Here is a 24,127-nt window from a genome sequence, read left to right as displayed (position 1 = left end):
ATATATATATATATATATATATATATATATATATATATATATATATATATATATATATATATGTGAGTGTGTGTGTGTGTGTGTGTGTGTGTGTGTGTGTGTGTGTGTGTTTTCATTTGTGATTCAAGGATCTTACCTTTCTCAGATGGAGTAAAAATGTATCAGGAACAGCTATACAAAAAGACCTGTCAAATGGAACGAATGTGGATTTTTCGGCTATGGATGTACGGCTTGTCTGTCAGGTGCATAGCCAAGCACGTACGCCGGAGTCCTACTACCGTGCGCAGATGGATCAAGCGCCTCCATATGGATGTTTTTTTAGTCTCCCAGAGGATCTCCCCGCCTTGCAAAACGCAGCTTAGAAAACCATGATTTTAAGGTTTTATTTTGTCTGTAATGGTTTTACTATTTTGTGACCTCATTGCATTTGAAAAGCGCAGCATAGAGGGACCAAGCAAAACTGTACACAGGCTGTAGTTCTGCATTTCATTTAATCATACTATATTTCACACTACATTTATGGGTAAAAGTTTTCAGTTGATAAGTAATATTACTTAAGAATTTTTACAAAAGCGTTTGATATACACAGTGTAATTTACATAATTATACTAAAGTGGACCTTACACGAGCAATATTATTGACATAATATACTGACTCATTTTTATTGTGCAATATTTGTTTCCCCTACACAGCTCAATATTATTGCGCAGTATCTTTAATACCGCTCCTTCACTGTCAATAATATTGTCCAATACGGAATATTGCGCAATAATATTGGTCGTGTAGGGTGTGCTTAATGTAACGACACTGAAATAATATGCCAACGAATTAATTAAATGTGCATTTACCAGTAATGAATGAATTAAAATGTGCATTTACGAGTATTTTATCTCAACAATTGATAGTGTCTGAGCTGTATAGTTCATTGGATTTGAACATTGAACTGAAATTGCATTTAAAGAAAATGAAACAGGGAATACCTCTTTTATGACAAGAGCAGCACTGGGTGGCACATACATCTGTACAGAGAATTGTAATGTAATAAGTCCGACATCTTTCCAGGACCAGCCAACGTGCCTCATGGAAGCGTGACTGGTGTGTGTTTTTGTGTTTGTGTGTGTGTGTGTGTGTGTGTGTGTATCTTTCATCCAAATTCAGAAAGGTTCATATCCTGGAAACTGGACCGCAGTCCAAAGAAGTTTGACGGCGTGTTCTCCTTACAGGAGAATTGTATTAAAGCTGAGCAGAAGACTTGCCGGTTTGAATCGCTCACATAAGTTTTTCTCTTTCAGGTTTATGTTGCCACACACTGAACCAAGTATTAGACATTGCACAATGTGCAACAGCTCTGGCTTCCAAAACATCATCAATTGCTTCAGTCCCATTCAAGAGGGGCGTTAGTTTCCATTGTTTGGCCATTTTTCCACTGCCATATAGTACACTAACTGACACAATGTTAAAGCATGGAGAAGAACGATGGAGTGTGACTCACAATATCTCCAGTGTTTCTTCTCCCCCCCCCCCTGAATGTCCCTTATTTTGTGCAATATATATTTAATTTCTTGGTCATTAGACTAAAGAAATATAAGTATGTCACGAGTTGGTGCATGGCATCTCAGTGGTCTTTTTTTTTTATTTGATTTTTTTTTTTTTTGTGGGGGGCCCGGGCGTGGGCGTATTACCTAAGATAGCCGAGGAGAGAGCAGAAATTAACCAAGCCTTATCTGGCACGTCCCATAGTCGCTGACGATAACGAGGAACCAGAGCGATAAATAACTATAAACAGCCGATACGAGGATACGGCCCCCTCAGAACAGTCCTGACCCCATAGACACCGGATCTTCCTTATCCAGGCTGTCTTTTTAGTCCTCCGGCAGCAGGCGACACATCTTACGGCTACGCTAGCATACAACTCTATCGAGAGGATTAATGAGGTACCCGTGGAGAACAAACTCAAAGAAGTTACATTTATGTGAAAACGGGTGACGAAAAAAGAGGCCTGAAGACGGTTGACGAAGAAAGAAGCCTTAAGAAGACATAAGAAGTAGTAATAAGAAGAAAGAAGACAAGACGTTATAAGGAGAAGTTAGTCGTATAAGAAGAGGACGATAGCTTTCAAGAATACAAGAGAGAAGAAGACGAGCTGAGATGCTGTTCATAACTCTGTTGGTCGTGAGTAGAACTTGGAGTGAGGCAAGGAGGTTGGTCAATCAAATTAACTCATATATTATTCATTTATTCGTATATGAATTTATTCTATTATTTAGGTTTAGGTTTTATATACCTTATAATTCTTACACGGTAATGCTGTATAGTATGATGTCGTCAGAGAGACAGGTGGTGTACTCCGTTGACCGAGAGAAACGTACTTACCTCCAAGCGTGTTACTTGTGTCTGTTGTTGAAAATCTGTGATTTAAGTTAGTTTAATAAATATAAGTGGTAAGAAGTGTTTTACATCCACACACACACACACACACACACACACACACACACACACACACACATCCACCACAAATCCACACACACACAACAACCAACAACAAGAACCCGGACTACTCGCCACTGCAAGCAATTCTGGAGCGACTGCAGACGTGGACGGAGGAGAGCAGGATGACCATCAAGCACAGCAACACTGTGATGATGCATTTCTGTACCTCCTCTGTACCAGTTCCCCCTCCCCAGCTCACAGTGGGCCCTCACCCCCTCCAGATAGTCCGATGTGCCAAGCTTCTCGGAGTCACGGTGGACGACCAGCTGACCTGGAAACAGCATGTCGCCAGCACCGTAAGATCCGCTACCTACAGGCTGTACATGCTGCGCAGACTCAGGGACGCCGACATAGGAGTTAAGAGGGGTGTACCTCACCTTCATCTTCCCCAAACTCATGTATGCCTCCCCAGCGTGGTCTTCTTCGCTCACACACACTCAACAACTACAGCTGGAGAGTGTGCAGAAAAGGGCGTGCAGGGTCATCCTTGGCCCTGCCTACACCACCTATGATGAAGCCCTGACCACCCTGAGTCTGTCCAGACTATCCACCAGGCACCGAGAGGCTCTGGAGAAGTTTAGAAGGGGACTACTGCATCATCCACGTCTCAGAAACATGCTGCCGCCTGACGCGCTTTGCCCGGTCCCTGCCACCAGACACCACAACAAGAGTACGCCCCTAAAGGCGCCGCGCACGGACCGGTACAGACTCAGCGCGATTCCCACCATGGTGCGACCCATCTATCAATAGTATTTACCTTCTAGATTAGATTTACCTTTAGGATTAATGTTAAGTATTTCCCCACCCCCTCTGTACATTTTCAGTTTGTTAACTGCCTGAATAATAAACCGTTTATTATTATCATTATCAATTATTACACACACACACACACACACACACACAAAATATATATATATATATATATATATATATATATATATATATATATATATATATATATATATATATATATATATATATATATATATATATATATATATATATATATATATATATATACACACACACCTAGAATCTATCCTGATTAGAAAAGACTGGTGAGACATTAAGTGATATCATAAGAGTGGCAATAAAGATAAGAATCAAGCCTGAGAAGCCTGAGAAGCCCGGGCACAACACATGAACAAAGATATCCTGAATACGAAGGTGACATCAGGTATTACAGATGAAGTGGAAAGAAAAAATAATAAGCAAATTTCTACTCTAAGCTACAGACGCAGAACAACTGCGGCTGTGCACAAGTGTGTCTTCATGATGTCTAACAGCTTTAGCCTTGCATCTGATGCCTATAATTAACTGTTGGTAACCACATTTCCTTTCCGCCTTATTTAAAATCTAACTTTTTTGCCTCGTAACACTACTTCTATATAAAGTATCATGATAATTCCATGAAAAAAAAAGAAAAAAAATGCATAGAACAAAAATTTGGTATTTTGAACACCATCGGGGACTGGAATTTCGATTATTCTTTCAAAATTTTATTTTCATTTTAATATTCATAATTCAAACTCATTCTTTTTGTCTACTGATCAAGAAACCAAATACGCATACTGCACAAAATAGGAGAAATAAAAGAAAGAGAAGTGTAAGGACACTTATGCTGAGGCCGTTTTCAACAAAACTCCCCGGACGACCGGCTAAGGAATATGGATCTCAGTGAGAGAAAGGCAAAACTGAATATTAGAAACAGGTTTATTCACAAATAAATATAGTACCCAATAGACTTCCTCCGTCACGTCCAACAATCTTACATTATTGTATTTTCTCAATATCAACAAATCAAAGAGAAGTACAATAGCATACACTTACGACTAAACCGTCATCGTAGAGAAACACTAGAACTGCGAAACTTGCCTCACGTACAAAGTCGAAGATAAGCCAGAGTGAGAGACAAGACTCCAGTCCATCGGAAGTCCGCTTCATGAGAGTAGTAGCAGGCCAGTGAGGTTGTTGCCAGAGGTGTCAGGTTTAGTTCTGCTGCAGGAAGGCAGAGCTCGGCAAACGAAAGTTGATATCTGGTTTAACAGTAGTGCTGGAGACTCAATTTCACGCCGGGCGAGACGCCACGTATCCAGAAATAGTGTTAACGAGGCTTCGTATCCTCTGATTTGTTATAGGTGTGTGTGAGCGTGTATGAATAAGTGTACGTGTGTGTGTGTGTGTTAGACGGGAAGCAGATGGTGGTCAAGCCACCGATCAGCGCAGGCAGGACCACGGTGGTAAGAGCGGCGCCCTAACAGTAACAAGCTGAGCCTTAACAGAAAGCAAAAAAATATTGTATGAAAAAGCCAGTGTTTATACATATTGGAAGATAATATGGCTGAGCCAATGTTAAGGACGAAGTTACAGAAGTATCTTGGGACCCAGCTGCAAGCTACGAATGAAAGTACTAAAGTACATCAGCATGTCCGATGCACGGATAGCCTTTAATGCATTTGGAATTTAAATATTTATATCATAGTCACGAACTACTGCTTCAATCAAACCATCATTAACCTTAAATAATCCCTGAGAATTGCTGCTGCAAGCAGTAACGTCACCAGCAAACGATTTAAAATGTGACACCTCGTCACGTGCACATTCCTCTGAGAACTCGCGCATTCTGCTTATATGTTGCTCTCACTGTAACAACAGTACAACCTAGAACATTGAAGGTGTGTCTGCTACTGCATTACATACTATTTCTATTTCGAAATGAGGTTAGTGACCTAGTTTTTTTTTTTTTTTTTTTTTTTGTTAATAAGGATTAAGGACAACTACTACCTACTAGAATCAACACGTGCAATCATTTAGTATGAACTAAGTTTTATTGAAATCATCAGCAGGTTCTTCCATCAACGACAACATCTGGAAGGACTGTGTCCTGGAAACCAAACGTGTTGGGAAAATGCAAGACAGAAGCAAAACATCTCCACTGAAAGGTTTTGATAATGCATAAATGGGTGGCCGCCCTTGGCGTCTTGTGCCATTGCTATATGTGTACTGTTTGTAAAACTCAGTCGGCGACCACACCTTATACATGTAGGACTCCATGATTTTGATGAGCTGTACAAATGTGCCATCTTTTTGGGATTTAGTTTACTACACCTTTTAGTAATTTTGGACCCATTCCCCACGGTAACGCGTGACGTAGATCAGTCACTGCACCAAGGACTTGAAGTACAATATCTTTAGCCCACATATAATTGTGTTCATGGCACACCCTAAGAACCTAAAGAGGTAGCCATTGCTAAGTATTACCTAGCAGAGTTGAGGCCCGGCAAAACAACAGCATTCTTCACCCCTACCCCCTCTAGTCAATCAAAGTCGGAAATGCTTTATAGTCAAATGCCATTTAGATTTTACGTGACATTATGAACTTACATAGATGGCAAGTGGCTGCACATAGACCGTCATACAAAGTACTGCTGATCCCTATTACTATTGTTATTATTGTTATTACTATTATTATTGGTGTGTAATGAAGTAACACCCTCAAGATGTCAACACCCACCATTGTTGCCTTCTCCCTCCCTCCCCTTCGCCAAATACTACTGTGCTCATATATATATATATATATATATATATATATATATATATATATATATATATATATATATATATATATATATATATATATATATATATATATATATATATATATATATATATATATATATATATAACCCTCAAGATATATATATATATATATATATATATATATATATATATATATATATATATATATATATATATATATATATTTTATTATTTTTTTTTATGTAGGAAGGACACTGGCCAAGGGCAACAAAAATCTAATAAAAAAAAATGCCCACTGAAATGCCAGTCCCATAAAAGGGTCAAAGCAGTGGTCAAAAAATGATGGATAAATGTCTTGAAACCTCCCTCTTGAAGGAATTCAAGTCATAGGAAGGTGGAAATACAGAAGCAGGCAGAGAGTTCCAGAGTTAACCAGAGAAAGGGATGAATGATTGAGAATACTTGTTAACTCTTGCGTTAGAGAAGTGGACAGAATAGGGGTGAGAGAAAGAAGAAAGTCTTGTGCAGCGAGGCCGCGGAAGGAGGGGAGGCATGCAGTTAGCAAGATCAGAAGAGCAGTTAGCATGAAAATAGCGGTAGAAGATAGCTAGAGATGCAACATTGCGGCGGTGAGAGAGAGGCTGAAGACAGTCAGTTAGAGGAGAGGAGTTGATGAGACGAAAAGCTTTTGATTCCACCCTGTCTAGAAGAGCAGTATGAGTGGAACCCCCCAGACATGTGAAGCATACTCCATACATGGACGGATAAGGCCCTTGTACAGAGTTAGCAGGTGGTGGGGGGGGGATGAGAAAAACTGGCGGAGACGTCTCAGAACACCTAACTTCATAGAAGCTGTTTTAGCTAGAGATGAGATGTGAAGTTTCCAGTTCAGATTATAAGTAAAGGACAGACCGAGGATGTTCAGTGTAGAAGAGGGGGACAGTTGAGTGTCACTGAAGAAGAGGGGATAGTTGTCTGGAAGGTTGTGTAGAGTTGATAGATGGAGGAATTGAGTTTTCGAGGCATTGAACAATACCAAGTTTACTCTGCCCCAATCAGAAATTTTAGCAAAAATTATCATGGCGATTTCTACGCCATGTTTTTGAGTGAAGGGTGTGTGTGTAATTACGTGCTTGTAGTTTAGTGTGAAGGAAGAGAGCTGTCTTTAGAGGACAGTATCTGACGATATCCTTTTGTTGTGAGACACAAAGGGAAAAGTTCAGTGAGGTCACAGCTGGGTGTAATGATAAGTTCACAGCACCTCCTGATCCAGTGCTTTAGACTTTACTGGGAGTAATTATCGTGCCTACTGCCTGTATATGGGCAGATTTTCTCCAGCATATTTCATTAAATGTGATAGATGACCTAAACGTAACTAGTCATTTTTATGCCAGATAGCCATTTTGAGTCTTCATAGACTCTTCTTCAGTGACACTTGTAAGTGGCTGCTGTAGGAGATGGAGTGAGAATGAAGTAGCTGTACTGGGAGGCAGTATATACTATGGCCAGAATCCTACTCACGCTTAGCGCGTCCTCTTCCCGTAGCAGTTTCTGAGTGCCCGTTGTAGCGGAGGCAGCTGGGAAGGACTTGCAGGTCATATTTTCACGAATTTGATTTTGGCGCTAATCCTTTGATGCAGAGCGCTTGTAGTATCTGCAGGCGTTTTGGTGCACAGTATTTCTGTTTTCATCCAGTAGGTTTAATGATATAAATATATATATATATATATATATATATATATATATATATATATATATATATATATATATATATATATATATATATATATATATTCTGTGCAGCGAAATAAGACGATGTAAACCGAAGAGAAGAAGTAAGAACGAACGAATGGAAGAAGTGAAGGAGAAGATGGATGAGAAAAAAGGCTGGGGATGAGACTTGGACACGTCTCGACACGTAGCCCTACGCAGCCTGAAGCTCTTAGTATAATATTTATCCGCGCACTCACTTATATTCCCCACAAATTTCCTTACTTCCCCTTCTCCATTCGACTTGAGTCTCACCCAGTATTTAGTAAAAGAGTTGCTCTTGACAATAAAGTATTCAGTATCCCTCTGGCCCCCCTTGTTTAATCATTAGAATTTTAAGAAGTGAAGCGTTTTATTCATATAAGCCAGAGCGGGATGCAGCGGGAGGAGGGAGTGGGTGTATGTATGTATGTATGTACGTATGTCGCCATCCCCACCCACATAGCAGCACAGCGGGAGAGTTTTGGTGCACTTTCCTCCGTCGGTCACTACCCAACGCCTAGATGCCACAGAGGCAGTAGTATCTGGCGGAGACTGTGGAGGGAATACTGTTAAATCTGAAATAACCTCAATAGTCTTAATTTTATGAGTGTTGTTCTAGTTTCTTAAGTCTCCCTCAAAATGGACGGCCAAGCTCTCGTTTTCGTTTACTGTCACAGTCACGTTCCTATAATGTGCCAGTATTTTTTGCTGCTGTGTTTCTAGTCCTAAATAAGGGGCTTTAGCCAAGGAAAAGAACTTTAGTAATTTATGTTCATAAGTATTACATTTACTAAGTATAAGTTTATAAGTCAAAACTCATTGTGTGATAGTTTTTGTAGTTTTGTAAGAATGTACTGAGAAAGGAAGAATTAGAGCTGTTGACAAACATGATGGCGTCTCACTTAGCCCTAGAATCTTCTCCTATTTCCGAGTTCTGCACGATGGAGAAATAGACATTCTTCAAATACAACTAGTCGGATCATTTCCTTTAAAGGGATAAGTGAGTCATTACCGGTTGTACGCCCCGGCCTACTTCAATAGCGTAGGAGTCTCTCTAGTAGCCTGCCAGGGAATGTAGCTGCGTATAACACATTCCATATCCAGGGAAGTGACTCCTCGGCTGCTGCGTGTGGGTGCAGGTGGAGTTATTGTACAGTGATAAGTGAATTATCCTCCTGTGTGTTTGTGGGCACTCACCTGTGGTTGTGTCTCTTTTTTAGTGAGCTTGTTTAGTGTTAAATGTTACTGTGTCAGGCTACCTTGGGTACTTGAGCTGCAGAAGACTTAAATGATTAACAGTGTAGTGAAATTTACTCCCTCCTCAGGCCCTGATCAGGCCTGCCATCCAGGAGGCTATAAACGACACTACTCTGCTGACCGGAAGTGAGTGATCCATTACGAATGCGATATTCCCCCGGGGTATTAAACCTCGACCATATACGTGTTATTGCTCATTACAATTGTTTCTTTCTAGATGTGGTTGGCGATTCTTGTCCACCTGGTGGAGTTTGTTGTAGTAGTTGTATCTCCCTTGTCTGTAGATGGGTAAAACAGACTGACGACCTCATTAGTGTAACTTGGCGTTACGGTTAGTTGTGAAAAGGGTACAGAAGTCACAAGGGACCCTGCATCTGATCCCTGCACTGAGGACACGTAGGAGGTGTCTTAGGAAAGCTAATTCAGTTGCGGCAGCTGTATGAGAGGGCCGGAAATTGTGGTCGTAACTATATATATATATATATATATATATATATATATATATATATATATATATATATATATATATATATATATATATAGATAGATAGATAGATAGATAGATAGATAGATAGATAGATAGATATAGATATAGATATATATATAGATAGATAGATGAGCAAAGAAAGCATCCAGAGTTTTCTTTTCTTCACTTTATTATTTATAACGTTTCAGCTTTACAGAAGGCATCTTGAGGCTAAAATATATGATTATATTTGATACAATATAAAAAGATATAATTAGAAAAAAAATGAGTAAAAAGTAACACATCAGGGCATAATAAAAAATAAATAGAAGAAACAAAAACTGATATATGTATGATGGTCACATTGTTAACTAAAGAAATAATAAAACAAACAAAAACAAAGATAATGTATGGAGCAATAGCGTTTGAAAAAAAAAATCAAAGGAAGATCTAGGGAAACAAACCTGGTGTGCACTCGATGGTAGAAGGATGAGGACTGACAGAGGGTGGTGGTGTGAGTAGTTTGAATACTACTACCTTAGGAGCCGAAGCTCCGATGAAATGTTTATAAAGGGTACAGTTGGGATGATGATAATTGGTTATTTATTTCAGGTTTTAAGTGTTTAATATAAATAGCATCCAATATTTTAATGTCAGTGTGTGCATCTGCTTTTTGTAATATTCTCTAATAAGTCTTTTTCCGAAAAAGGGTGGTCATGTTTGTGTGAGTGTGTTCTTATTGCAGAGAAAGAGGGATGAGCTAGTGGCTTCTGTGTACACATCTGATTACCTTTATGTTCACTAATATTATGTGTAAGACTCCTCTTAGTTTCTCCAATATATCGATTCTTGCAACTCGGCAATTAAATTCATAAATGATGTTGGAGATTAATTCAATACTGTCTTTAAATTAAAAAAAAAAGAGGCAATAGTAAAGTTATTAGTGAAGATGAAATAGAATTTAGTGTCAGAGTACTGTGTTTTAAGTATGTTACTAAGTCTTTTTCTAATAGTATAACTAAGGTGGCCATAGTAAGGTAATTTTATGTATTTCTTAGATGTCAACTGGGTGTCATTAGAGGAAGGCTTATTGAGTCTACTGTCTAGAAAGTTATGGATAGTATTATTGATGATGCTTAGTGGAAACCCATTATTATGGAAAAAAAAAAAATCCTTAAAAAGTTGATCTTATGGTCAAACGTAAACCAGCTTCAAGATAGATTGTAGCAACGATATAGGAGAGTTCTAATAGCATTAATCTTAAATAACTGAGGAATAAATAAAAAATAATTAATCCGCAGACTAGTGAAAGTTTGTTTGCGGTAAACTGCTGTGTGCAGTTGATTATTATAACGAGTCATCAGTACATCTAAAAACGCGATAGAGCCATTATTTTCTGTGTCGCATGTGAGTTCAGTATTGGGGAGTTTTGACTTAAGATAAATGAGATTGTTTGAATAAAAGGAAGGTGTCATCAACGCATCTTCTGTAAAATATAGATTTGTATTCACTAGGGCAATCATTCAGCCAGTTCGTTTAAACTGAGGCTCGGCTTCGTGTGTTGGACTCGGTGCACCATGCCGGTGTTCGCTTATCATCTGGTCCGCTCATCACCAGTCCCTAGCTTACTGATGGATGCTAGCGTCCTTCGGCTGGACTTGCGTCGCCAGTCTACGAGTATATTACTGAGGTGCTGGCATCGTGTTCAATGTCTTCCCGATTCTGTTCCTTGCTTTGCCGTCTCCCGCGCTTCACGCTACCGTCTATATGTGCCTCACCCAAGTTTCCTTAAATCTTTTGGTGTTAGGGTTGCATCTGCTATGGCGGCATTAAATCTATCATACGTTTGTGTAAGTCCCTGTAAATATCCTAGAGTTGGTTACTTACAATTCCCATATATCTCTGTCTGCGGCCCTTCTATCCTTTATAAGAACTTATTACCGGATTATGAGTCCCATGCATTATTCTTGAAACACTGTTCCACACATTCCGACTCCTTCCCTGTATTCACGGACAGTTCAGAATCTGAAAATGGAATCGGATATGGTGTTATCTTTCCTTCTTTCTGTCAAGGCGGTAGCCTCCCCGGTGTTGCCACCGTTTTTACAGCAAAACTGTCTGCCATTATTTTAACTTTAAGAATTATTTTTAGAGTACTCTTCCCACCTCATCTTTTATAATTTTTATCGATTCTCGCAGTGTTCTTTCCGCTATTCAACATTTCAGCCCTTCTTCTCTTCACCCACTTGTTTTATTGATTCTTGAGTGGCTTTACCTTTTACAGCATAAAAGCTATCATGTCACATTTTGCTGGGTCCCGGCACATGTTGGAGTTTAGGGGAATGAGAAAGTCGATAGACTGGCTAAAGAGGCGGCAACTTGGGTTGCTCCTTCCTTCCATGATTTATACTACAGTATAAGGGTGGCAGTTCTTGCCAGTTGACAGGGCAGGTGGGATGATGTGGCTGCCACCACTAAGATGGGTGAGATAACTTCTGTAACTTTCCGCACATGAACGTATGTCCATGTGCTGGGTCCAATGATCCGTTTTTACGGGTTCCGTCTCCGTTTACCGTCCAACAATGACGTCAGAAAAATTAAGTCCGTACTGAACGGAAGAGTAGGCCGCCGTCCATCCATATCCATTGTTTGTCAGCATGACCGCGAAGAGAAGAGACCTCCTCGATAAGGAATGAGTACTTCCTGCCAGCTTGCTGCTCGCAACGGACGAAGAGAAGCCAGTGAGGAGGGGGAAGGTATCATTTATTGCACAGTAAAAGTAATATAAAAATTACGTTCATGTGCAGGGGCGTCGCTCAGAGACTTGTACTAGTCCGTCTCCAGACGCGTCAAACACATCTCACTCATGGCTGCCTCATGTCTCGGGAAACCTAACCATTCTGTGATGACTGTTTAGTTCCTCTTCCAGGAGAGGGGACATGAGGTTCTTATGTTTGTGGAGAAGAATGGTCTTATAAAATAAATAGAAGAACAGTTAAAAAGTAATATAAAATTGGGCAAAACCTTATCTTTGCACCGGGAGAACATGGAGGCAAGTGAGGAAGACATGTAGCAAACAACGCCATGTCTTCGGGCCTTAGTCAGTGGGGTCAGTATCTTTGGCATGTAACGAACAACAATTTGCCATATAACCGCGATGTTGCGACGCGATAAATTAAATAAATTAATCAATTATGTGCATTTATAGCAGAGAGAGAGAGAGAGAGAGAGAGAGAGAGAGAGAATGAATTATTTTTTAATTATCTTTCTTTGTTTCAGGGTTATGTTGTTCAGGAATACCTCTTTATTATGGCTTCCCTTAGTTATTGGAAACTTGTTTCCGCGACGAGGTTAGTATGAAGCCATTATTGTTTTTGGACCTATCATTAATGCTAGTAGTTATAGTAGTAGTAGTAATAGTAGTAATAGTTGTTGTTGTGTGTGTATTGTTCATGTTGTAAATGTTGTTGTTGTTGTTGTTGTTGTTGTTGTTGTTGTTGCGTGTGTTGTTGTTGATGTAAATATTGAAACACCTGTGTTTCTTCTCACCTCTTCCTCCAACTTGTCTCAATGTTTGAATATTTGAACAACAATAATAATAATAATAATAATAATAATAATAATAATGATAATAATAATAATAACAATAATAATAATAATAATAATAATGATAATAATAATAGTAATCATAATAATCATAATGATAATGTATGATAATAATAATAATAATAATAATAATAATAATAATAATAATAATAATAACAATAATAATAATAACTGATAATGATAATAATAATAATAATAATAATAATAATAAATAATAATAATAATAATAATAATAATAGTAATGAAAACAAACCTTAACCAAACAGAAGGACTTGATCCAGTAGTTTACATAATTCTCCATGTTTGAAGAAAACATCCACCACTTATAATGTTTGTGTTGTCCTCCAGCAATATAAGAGCATAAGAAATAAAGGAAGCAGCAAGAAGCCACCAGGCTTACACGTGGCAGTCCCTGCATGAAATATACCTCTACCTATTTCCACCTGTCAACCCCATCCATAAACCTGTCTAATCTTCTCTTAAAGCTCCCTAATGTCCTAGCACTAACAACATGATTACTGAGTCCATTCTACTCATCTACAACTCTATTTGAGAACCAATTTCTTCCTATCTCTTTCCTAAACTTAAATTTTTCAAGCTTGAACCCGTTATTTCTTGTTCTACCCTGGTTGCTGATCCTAAGAATTTTGCTTACATCCTCCATGTTATAACCCTTATACCACTTCAAGACTTCTATCATGTCCCCTCTTAACCTACGTCTCTCTAAGGAATATATTTCCCTCCATCATCTTGCGTAGTTATAAATAAATTGTCTTTGATGATATGAGGTTCTTCATCGTGATATCACCAGTGTCACCAAGGTTCTCTCCATTGCCGTGGTGAATATTTGTGTCTGGTGCACCAGCTGCCTCAGCGGCTGTAGATTAACCTTCTGTTCGTTATGTATCCTGAACATTACTGTCAAGCCTGCTCTATCTCTTCACTGCTGCAGAGGTTGTAGGCTTGACGTGAATTCCACTTACTCACCTGAGATTTTCTTGGCGCGGTCTTGCTTGACACACCGTCCCACGCAAGGCACGAATATTCCATCCGAGTGTGGAACGAATGTGTGCCTCATATAACACCTCTCGTCCTTTTTTTCGTCCAGGAGCCATGAAATCCTTCTAAAGTACGCTGATTTACCTGCTGGTTGCCTGGTCAGCTACTCTATATGTGTCTTGGAGGACAAGATCTTGTCATAGGTTACTCCTACAACCTGCTTTTCATCTCGGGATCTTAGTACCTCTCTGTTGAAGTGTAAAGTTTTGTTGAATGGGATCCGGGAAACAATAAGAAGCTGAGCCTTCTCAGTCGCAAACTTCACTTGCCACATTTGGCACTAATCATCAATACAACGTAGGGCGACATTCATCCATTTCACCACAAAGTTCATTCCTTCGCTTTCAAAAGAATCTAGCATCAAAAGAATTCAGAAGAGTTATATAATTTGCGAATGCTTTGGACATTAGGACCAACTGAAGCAGATAATTTATCAAAACATTCCCAAGAGTCCCAAGACGCTCTCCTAAGACACTCCAGCTCCTATTGCCTGTTGAGATGACTGATGTCCATTTACCACCATACTTAGTCATCGTTTTCTCAGGCAGTTTTGCATTAATTGCAGCAAGCTGCCTTCTATTCCAAATGTATGGAGTTTTTTTTTTTTTTTTTTTTTTCTACAATGGCTGAATGCCACACACGATCGAAAGCACCCTCTCTATCCAGCGCGATGATATTTGATATCTTCTCCTGGTGAAGGGCTGAGCTCAGATCACTAGTCAATAGGAAGTATAAATCAGCTGCTGAGAGCCGCTTCCTAAAGCTGTACTGATGGGTACACAGGAGGTAGTGCTTATCAAGATGAGGAGAGAGTCGCTCTGCAATATGCTCTCAAAAGCCAAGTTCAGAACAGAGAGCAGGAAGACCGAGCGGCAGTTTTTTTTTACATTGTCTTCGCTGTCCTTGTGAACTGGGGCAATCCCACTTATTTTCCAGCTTCTTGGCCGGCTTCGAGTGGATAGACAAGTGTTGAAAATCCTGGTGATGGGGTAAAAGAGTTGTTCGGTGCATCTGCGAAGCAAGCGAGAGCTTTTAAGTACGGAGTACGCCTCTCCCTCAGTTACCGTGATGCTGGAAAACCTTTCTTTCATTTCTTGTGGAAATATGTATAATAATGATAATATAAATATTATGTATAATAATATAATATGATCTTTTTTATTAGAAAAGTGTTTGACCAGAAAATCAGCTTACTCTCGAACTAATTGCAATACCACGGTCTTTCGTGATGAGAGGTGGAATGGTAGTGTTTCTAGTTTCTCCTTGAGGTATGATGAATTAATCTTTTTCTCCACAAATGGCATTGCAAAAATCCTGCAGCAAGTCTTTGGTGGAAATATATTTTGCCTGATGGGCACTATTGATTGCACTGATTGCATCGATAAGAAGAAAAGGAAATTAATCATGAAAGTAAAGTTTGCAAAAATTTGAGATTAACTTTTAATCAAGAACTGTCTGCTTAGGAACGAGATACAAGAAGGCCAGGGAAATATACAGCATTCAAGAAGGCCACGCTTTACGAAAAAAAAAAAAAAATGCGTGTCCTCTTCCATTGTCTTGCTTTAAGTAGCAGAGTCCAGTGTACAGACTAATGTTTGTCATCAGTTAACATGAATCCATGTTTGATTATTTTACAAGAGACTAGTGTATGAAGGTTCATCATATTTCCATTAATGGCACTGTGTCATCAACTGTCCTTTCTTCAGCCCACCCAAGACCACACAGTTCATATCCTTCTGTTTCGGAAGTCGGAAACGGCTCTCGAGGTACATCTTCATGAAGTTATTATGGATTAACTGATTATATAAATTATTAATGATGCTTTACGTATTTTACGTATATATTATTTTACGTATATAATATTATTTGGTGATGGGGGAGCATGGCGGATTCACCTAATGACACCCATTGCTATTCGCATGCAAAATTTAGTGGTCTGCTCCTTTTGTGTTACTACTTGAAATTATAAAGAATATTACTTCAGAAATTTAATATTTACCATATGGGTGTCACCACTACTCTCTCCCTAAATCATCCTCTTTTATTAGCATGAATGCGTGAAAGTGCGCACTGAAGTAATGCCAGCTTTATACTGTTACCAACATGCGTGTAGCAGATCATCCCAGTCGTGGTAGACATATGGACAGGGGCGTAGTTGTGACGTGTATCACTCCCTTCCCTAAACTCCCATCTTCCCTTTCTCCCTCCTTGCCTTCCTCCTACACCGTATCTCTTTTATACATCACAGCTACGTTATATAAAACCTTCCCCCTGTCCGAATATATACTTCAATCTTCGAATCCAAGAGTATACTCCTGAATGAAACACACTTAGCAATGAACTGTACTACCATGAATTAGGAGATGGTGTCAAACAAGCTGTGCAAAAAATAAAATGACTCATAGCCTCTGAGATGGATACTTGTATCATCTCTTAAATAAGATGTTTTAAATGGTCGATAATTATTAGCATCCTGTACATCTTTAAAATTGAACAAAACATAAATTATAATCTCATTTGTGGAGAAAAAACATCACTGCATCTGGCCTCACCTTATATACTGTAAGTACAAACATAGATCAGATTATAAGGCGTGTGATTCTCTCTCTCTCTCTCTCTCTCTCTCTCTCTCTCTCTCTCTCTCTCTCTCTCTCTCTCTCTCTCTCTCTCTCTCTCTCTCTCTCTCTCTCTCTCTCTATATATATATATATATATATATATATATATATATATATATATATATATATATATATATATATATATATATATATGCACAAGGTGCACAGGGTCCCTTGTGACTCCTTTTCACAACATTTGTAACTCCAGGTCACACTAATTTGAGGTCGCCAGTCTGTTTTATCTATCCACAGACAAGGGAAATACCCAAAACAATACTTAACACCCACAGCTGCAGAAGAATCGACAACCATGTCTAGGAAAAACAGTTAACATACAATAACACGCATATGATTAAGGTATAATACCCCGTTGGGTTTCCACACATTGTGGCACATGGTCACATGGTTATTAACAAAAGACACAAGAAACTACTACAAAACGAAAGACTGCCCACGAACACACAGGAGGGTCAGTCACCGCTCACTGTGCACAGAACTCGGCGCACGCACACACGCCGACACGCTGCCGAGGATTCGCTTCCCTGGGTATAGTGCATGGTATACACAACTACCCTTACTGGCAGACTTCTATAGAAATTCCTATTATATATAAATAGGCCAGGACATAAGGCAGGTAATGACTTACTTATCCCCCTTAAGGCAACTGACCTGGCTACCTAGTATCTCGACTTAGTCTCCGATGAATGTTAAAGCATGTCTCAGTACATCTACTTCTTCCAACCACTGGGTAGTGACTGCTGTGGGAAAGGGGCTCCAAACGCCTTCCCGCGCTGCTGCTAATGGGGAAGGGGGGATGCAAGGAAAGAAGGTGGGGTGTGCGACACACACTCCTACATACATGCGCCCACACCCGCTCCCCATGCGGTCTAGAGTTGAATAAAACTCTTTACTTTTAAGAATTCTTCTGAGCAAACAAAGGGGGCCAGATGAACACTGATTATTTCATTGTCAAGGGAAACTCTTCTGCTGTGAACTGTGTGAGACTCAAATAAGGTAAATTGATTGGAAAAGGAGAGTGTCTGGGCACGGAAATTCTTATGGTAAGTTAATGGCGGCAAGCTGCCACTCTTAACCGTACATCTGGAATCCGTACCCTAGCCCTCTCTCTCTCTCTCTCTCTCTCTCTCTCTCTCTCTCTCTCTCTCTCTCTCTCTCTCTCTCTCTCTCTCTCTCTCTCTCTCTCTCTCTCTCTCTCTCTCTCTCTCTCTCTTCTCGTTTCTTTTATTTTTTCTCTTTCATCATTCTTACTTTCTTCATTGCACCATCTCAATGTACGTTACTATATATATATATATATATATATATATATATATATATATATATATATATATATATATATATATATATATATATATATATATATATATATAGTTACGAGTGGCGCTTTATTTGAGATCAAATAAATGTAGAAAGAAGAGATATAGAGAGAAGAAAGAAGAAAAAGGCGAGAGAGAAAAAATGCGTCATGCTGGTGCAATATTGCATAATTCCTGTGACTGCCCACCTGCATGGCTGCGCTGGGCCGGAGCAGTAATCTGCATCCCTTAGGTCTTAGGCCAACATTCTTGACATTTTCCTGAGCTCTAATCCTTCTGCTTAGTGAAGGAGTGAAGGTGCCTCTGGCGTTTTGCCTCTGCTCTGGAACGACTACTGCTTCCGTGTCAGAGACCCGTCTTTGTGTGGTGAGAACATAACAGAGGTGATAGTGTCTGGCATGGAGGCATACATTCCTCACTCATTTTCTCGTTCTAAACCTTCTAAACCTTGGTTTAACACAGCTTGTTTTCGTGTTATACATGATAGAGAGGTGGCCCACAAAAGGTACTTAAGCCTTCCATTACCAGAATCTCATGCACTTTATATTTCTGCCGGGAACCATGCCAAGTCTGTTCTTCAATGAGCCAAAAACCCCTTCATTAACAGAAAGTGTCAAAACCTTTCAAGATCTAACTCCCCTCGTGACTTCTGGCATCTAGCCAAAAATATCTCCAATAACTTTGCTTCTTCTTCTTTCCCTCCTCTGTTTCAACCAGATGGCACCATTGCTATCACATCTATTTCTAAAGCTGAACTCTTCGCTCAAACCTTTACTAAAAACTCTACCTTGGATGATTCTGGACTTGTTCCCTCTCCTCCCTCTTCACCCTCTGACTACTTCATGCCACCTATTAAAATTCTTCGCAATGATGTTTTCCATGCCCTCGTTGGCCTAAACCCTCAGAAGGCTTATGGACTTGATGGGGTCCCTCCTATTGTTCTCCGAAACTGTGCCTCCGTGCTTGCACCTTGCCTAGTCAAACTCTTTCAGCTCTGTCTGTCAACATCTACCTTTCCTTCTTGCTGGAAGTTTACCTACATTCAACCTGTTCTTAAAAAGGGTGACCGTTCTAATCCCTCAAACTACCGTCCTATTGCTTTAATTTCCTGCCTATCTAAAGTTTTTTTTAATCTATCCTCAACAGGAAGATTCTTAAACATCTATCACTTCACAACCTTCTATCTGATCACCAGTATGATTTTCGTCAAGGCCACTGTACTGGTGATCTTCTGGCTTTCCTTATTGAGTGTTGATCATCCTCTTCTAGAGATTTTGGTGAAACTTTTGCTGTTGCCTTGGACATATCAAAAGCTTTTGATAGAGTCTGGCACAAAGCTTTGATTTCCAAACTACCCTCCTACGGCTTCTCTCCTTCTCTCTGTAACTTCATCTCAAGTTTCCTTTCTGACTGTTCTATTGCTGCTGATGGTCTCTGTTCTTCTCCTAAATCTATTAACAGTGGTGTTCACTCCAGTTACTTTTTACTGATTCTGTCTCCGTTCACCGACTAACAACGACATTACCAAAACGGACTCCGTACTGAACGGAGGAGTCCGCCGCCGCGGTAAAGAAATGTAACAGCACGCTAGTGTATCCTACAAGTCACGTTGGGGGAAGTAGAGTCTGCTGTATCAATGCTCGGTGTGGGGAAGAGGGAGGTTTTACTAGTATTTCCCGGTTGTGAAGCACTAATATACTGTCATTACCATAACTGCTGAGTGAGGCTTGTTACATTTCTGCAGCTTGCTGGACTGAAATCTGTCCAGTCCATCTTTGTGCTTGTGTTTACATACTTTTATGGTGGTGCTCACCTTACGCTGGGACCAGTCACTCGTCTTTTTCCACTAGGTGTAAAAATGTTTAATTTGCAGTATAGCATTATTACATTACAAAGCTGTAATTCAATAACGTTTCTTCATGTACTTGATTATCATACCTAGAACATTCAAAATATCAGTACGTGCAAAACTGTCCGTCTCTCTGTAATGTTAAACTTGGTTTATCTCTTCCACTTGACAGCGTCCGTTCAAGCTGAGGAAGAAAAAGATCACGGTTTCCACTACAGTCGTTCAAACGGAAACGGTGGTGACGTCATTGTTGGACGATGTACGGAAACGGGATCCGTAAAAACGGATTTGTGTAAACCAGACCTTATTCAGAGGCAGGACCAGAGACATCAGAACGGACAGAAGTAGTCAGAGAGAAGATAAAAGATATGAGACGAGACAGACGTACTTAAAAGAGAACAAGCGGTATTAGGATATATATTAGGGCTTACTATAGTAATTATTACATGAGCCCACTGGAGCTTGCCTATGGTTGCCGCTTTCGTTACACTGTGGCAGTAAGTTACCCCGGTTGACTCTAACAGAGATTTTGAGATTTTCGTTCGTATCCTTAAGTTTTATGCCTGGAGAGAGAGGTGAGAGTGCATTCGCCCATCTCTTTTGCAGTCTGTGTAGTCCATTTGTGTCTTGAATGCTTGTATTCGTCAAATGCAACTGGTCTTGGCGGATGGCCTCGTGTGTCATCGATGAGAGGAGTGAGTAGTATTTCCGCCAGAGTACAGCTGTCTGCACTCTCTCCAGGCTGCACCAGTGATAACGGGGGTGTGAGCTTGTCTTTTAACAGGCTAGGTAAGATGGACAACTGATTATCCTGCAGGACAGTGGGAGGCAGTCTGAGTTCCATATAACGTGACTTGGTGAGTTCTTTCTCAGCTTTAGGGATAAGTTGGCATTGTGCATATTTCCTTCCATGTGGTTAGATGGAACAGAGTGGCGACCTCTTAGGCTTTATAGGTGTTTGCGACCATCAGCTTGCCTGGATTCGTATTGTTTATGCCCCACGTTAGGGAAGCTGACCCAAAGTAGTGGCAGCTGTGATAAAGGCTGGATCTCATCATAACAATATATATATATATATATATATATATATATATATATATATATATATATATATATATATATATATATATATATATATATATATTAAGGTGTTTCAAAAAAATGAAATTTCGAATTTTTTTCAGCTTTTTTTCAGCCCTCATTCCTATCAAATAATGCAATGTTCACACAAAATTTTGAGGAGATAGCTCAATATTTAGGGATCGCTCAAAAAGTTGAAATGGGTGTGGGGACCTATTTCAGCAATGTAATTCGGATACGCCGGGGAAAATTGAATATTTTCATTTAGCAACTAAGAGAATTAATAAGCATGTAAATATATGCAAAATAAATTGGAAAAAAAATGCATACATTTAAAAACCATTAAAACTAACCACAACCAAAATGAAATAAATGAAATAAGACTCTTTGTTTAAAGTCAATAAATCATCATCATTTGAAAGCTGATTTTTGGGGGAAAGGAACTTCCTTCCAGTGCTCTTGCACAACTCTCAAAAGAAACTGTTACTAAGCTTCATCTTTGGTAATAACCGTGTTAAATTGTTGGACAAGAGAAATGTCCAGCCCAGCACAGTCATTCACAACCTTCAGCTCATGTGCTTTTTTTTTTTTTTTTTTAAGTGACGATACGAATCATCATGTTCCTAAGAAGAGGGATTCTTCAAAAGGAATTCAGGTTCTGCTGACAGAATCACAGGAAATATCCTCTTTTGTCTTCATTGTAAAAAAAATTCTGAGAGGGAAGTCTGTGGCAAAAAAGATTTTCCATCGACCTTCTTCAATCCTTTTGGTTTCTCAGGCCGAGACATATTGTTCACCATTTTCCGCCTTTCATCAGTTGAAATTCGATCGTCGAACAGGGAAAGTCCAACAGCCTCCTCTGAAATGTACCAAAGATGACGTTTGAAAGCTGTGAAGGCAACCTTGGCAAGTTTTTCATTTGAGATTCCTTGTTGCATGAGAATCATCATATCCATATCGTTCTTGGCAGCACAGGGACCGATTGGTGACTCATTCCAAAATGGCACATAGCACAGGGCGGTGAAGAGGGAAATATCTCGGAGTGCTCTCAGTTCACACTCCGGCAGAGAAAACAGATCCTGGAAGAGGAATATTTTGATACAATATAAACCTTTCCCCATCCATCTCACATGATGGAAAGCACCTGGGGCACGAAAGGAAACTCTACCTGGTGGAATACCTCCAAGGAAGATACAGGCAAGAGTAATAAGTTCTCGATAATCTCTTGTTGCAGTTAACCTCAGGGCAACCTCAAGACATCGCATCGCTTCCTCAAGAGGTTTGGACCAATCACCCACGAAATTTGCCAAGATTTCTTCATCGTCCTCTCCTGTCTTGAAGTTTCTTTTGTCGAGATTTCTCCACTAACCTTTAAAACATGAAAAGAGTGGGATACTTGGTCCGGAAGAAGAACCGTAGGCAGAACGGAACACATCAGCAAGGATCACTTCATACATGTGATGCTGACAGGCCAACCAAACAAGCTCCCTTTGTAGTTGCTCTTGAATTTTGATTCAGAGATTTTGTTTCAAACCTGTGTTTGAGGCGGTTGTGTAAAACACAAAAGCCTTGATTTGCTGCGACAGGTCCCAGTCATTGATAGCAGACAGACTGGCTTGATCTGTTTCCGAACTGGATCTAATTTTGGGAACACCAAGGAGGAACTCAACACCATCTCCTGAGGCAAGAATTAAAATTCTCTCAGCCTTCTCCAGACCAGACCTTGCTGCAGCTATGTCAGGCAATAGCTTTCCATCCCTATGTAGAATGAGAGGTGCATCATGTGGAAGACTTGTCGTAATGTCAACCTTGATGCCGGTCGCTGCTTCTTTACGGTTCTTCTTCCGGTAACGGTAAATTGTATTCGGAGACAAAGTGATTTATTCCAAGTCAATGCCAACAGACTTTGCTTGAGCCCCCAACTGGTGCATCGCCTTCCTGTGAGACACCCCAGTACGATCCAGAGCCGCTGTGACCTCAGGTTTCAAGAAGACGTTCGTGGGAATTGATGGACCTGCCGTCCATCGCCCTCAGATTTCTTTTTGCGTTCATACTCTTCTTCAGCTCTTTTCTTTTTCTTCTCAAGAGACTTCGAATGATCCATGTCAACTCCTGCCATGCTCGACTGGGAACGATCCTCGCGTTGGCTCAACAAAAGGTCTCTGTCTTCTTCATTTTTCAACATAATCAGCGCATCTTTGTGAGCAACGTCGAAGAGTTCATCTAAGTCATCACAAAACATTTCTTCCTTCATGCGTTGCGTCTCCGGATTACGCTGACGATTCTTCTCGAGACCTTTGTACTTCGTAACGAGATCTGTAAGCTTCTTTTTAGCGTAAAACAGTGCTGTTGTAGTGTTGTATATATATATATATATATATATATATATATATATATATATATATATATATATATATATATATATATATATATATATATATATATATATATTTTTTTTTTTTTTTTTTTTTTTTTCTAGTCGTTTTGAATTTTAGAGATAAATCCATACTTAGTGAATCCAAATTATTTATTGATTTTTATTTTTTCATATTGCAATCAATACTTAGTGAATCCAAATTATTTATTGACTTATTTTTTCATATTACATTTTATCTAATTTACCTGGATGTGTTGTACGAAAATGCATACGTGTGTGCGTGCGTACGTGCGTGCGTGTGCGTGTGTGTGTGTATGTGTGTGTGACTGCCTGGTCGCTTCTTGCAGCTTCCCTTATTTCTTATGTTCTTATGTTCTTATGTGTGTGTGTGTGTGTGTGTGTGTGTGTGTGTGTGTGTGTGTGTGTGTGTGTGTGTGTGTGTGTGTGTGTGAAAGTGCATGTTTTTCTTTTCTTTTTTTTATTTTCGCTTTCAGAAAAATTATATTCTGTGCATCCAGAAGGATGGAACGCAGTTGGCGCTATTCTCAAGACCCAATTCACTGGTGACTATGCTGCGCTTGTTCTAATGCAGAAGTCGGATACTAAGGTTACTATGTTTTACGTATATATATATATACATATATATATATATATATATATATATATATATATATATATATATATATATATATATAT

The 24,127-nt window shown here is 39.5% G+C and overlaps 1 long non-coding RNA gene across 1 annotated transcript in view; it reads left to right on the top strand.

Moving 5' to 3' along the window:
* LOC135094028 (uncharacterized) overlaps positions 1-24,127 on the top strand; it is a 45,294-nt gene that overhangs the window by 2,159 nt on the left and 19,008 nt on the right. Inside the window, exons 2-3 of the long non-coding RNA XR_010263549.1 lie at positions 12,785-12,855; positions 23,926-24,038. This is a non-coding gene — a long non-coding RNA (uncharacterized LOC135094028). The remainder of the gene's footprint in view (positions 1-12,784; positions 12,856-23,925; positions 24,039-24,127) is intronic.

The sequence above is a fragment of the Scylla paramamosain genome, chromosome 44 (genome assembly GCF_035594125.1).
Source record: "Scylla paramamosain isolate STU-SP2022 chromosome 44, ASM3559412v1, whole genome shotgun sequence".
In the NCBI taxonomy this organism is placed as follows: Eukaryota; Metazoa; Arthropoda; class Malacostraca; order Decapoda; family Portunidae; genus Scylla; species Scylla paramamosain.
The sequence above is the reverse complement of the archived record's forward strand: the minus strand, read 5'-3'. Positions and strand labels throughout refer to the sequence as shown.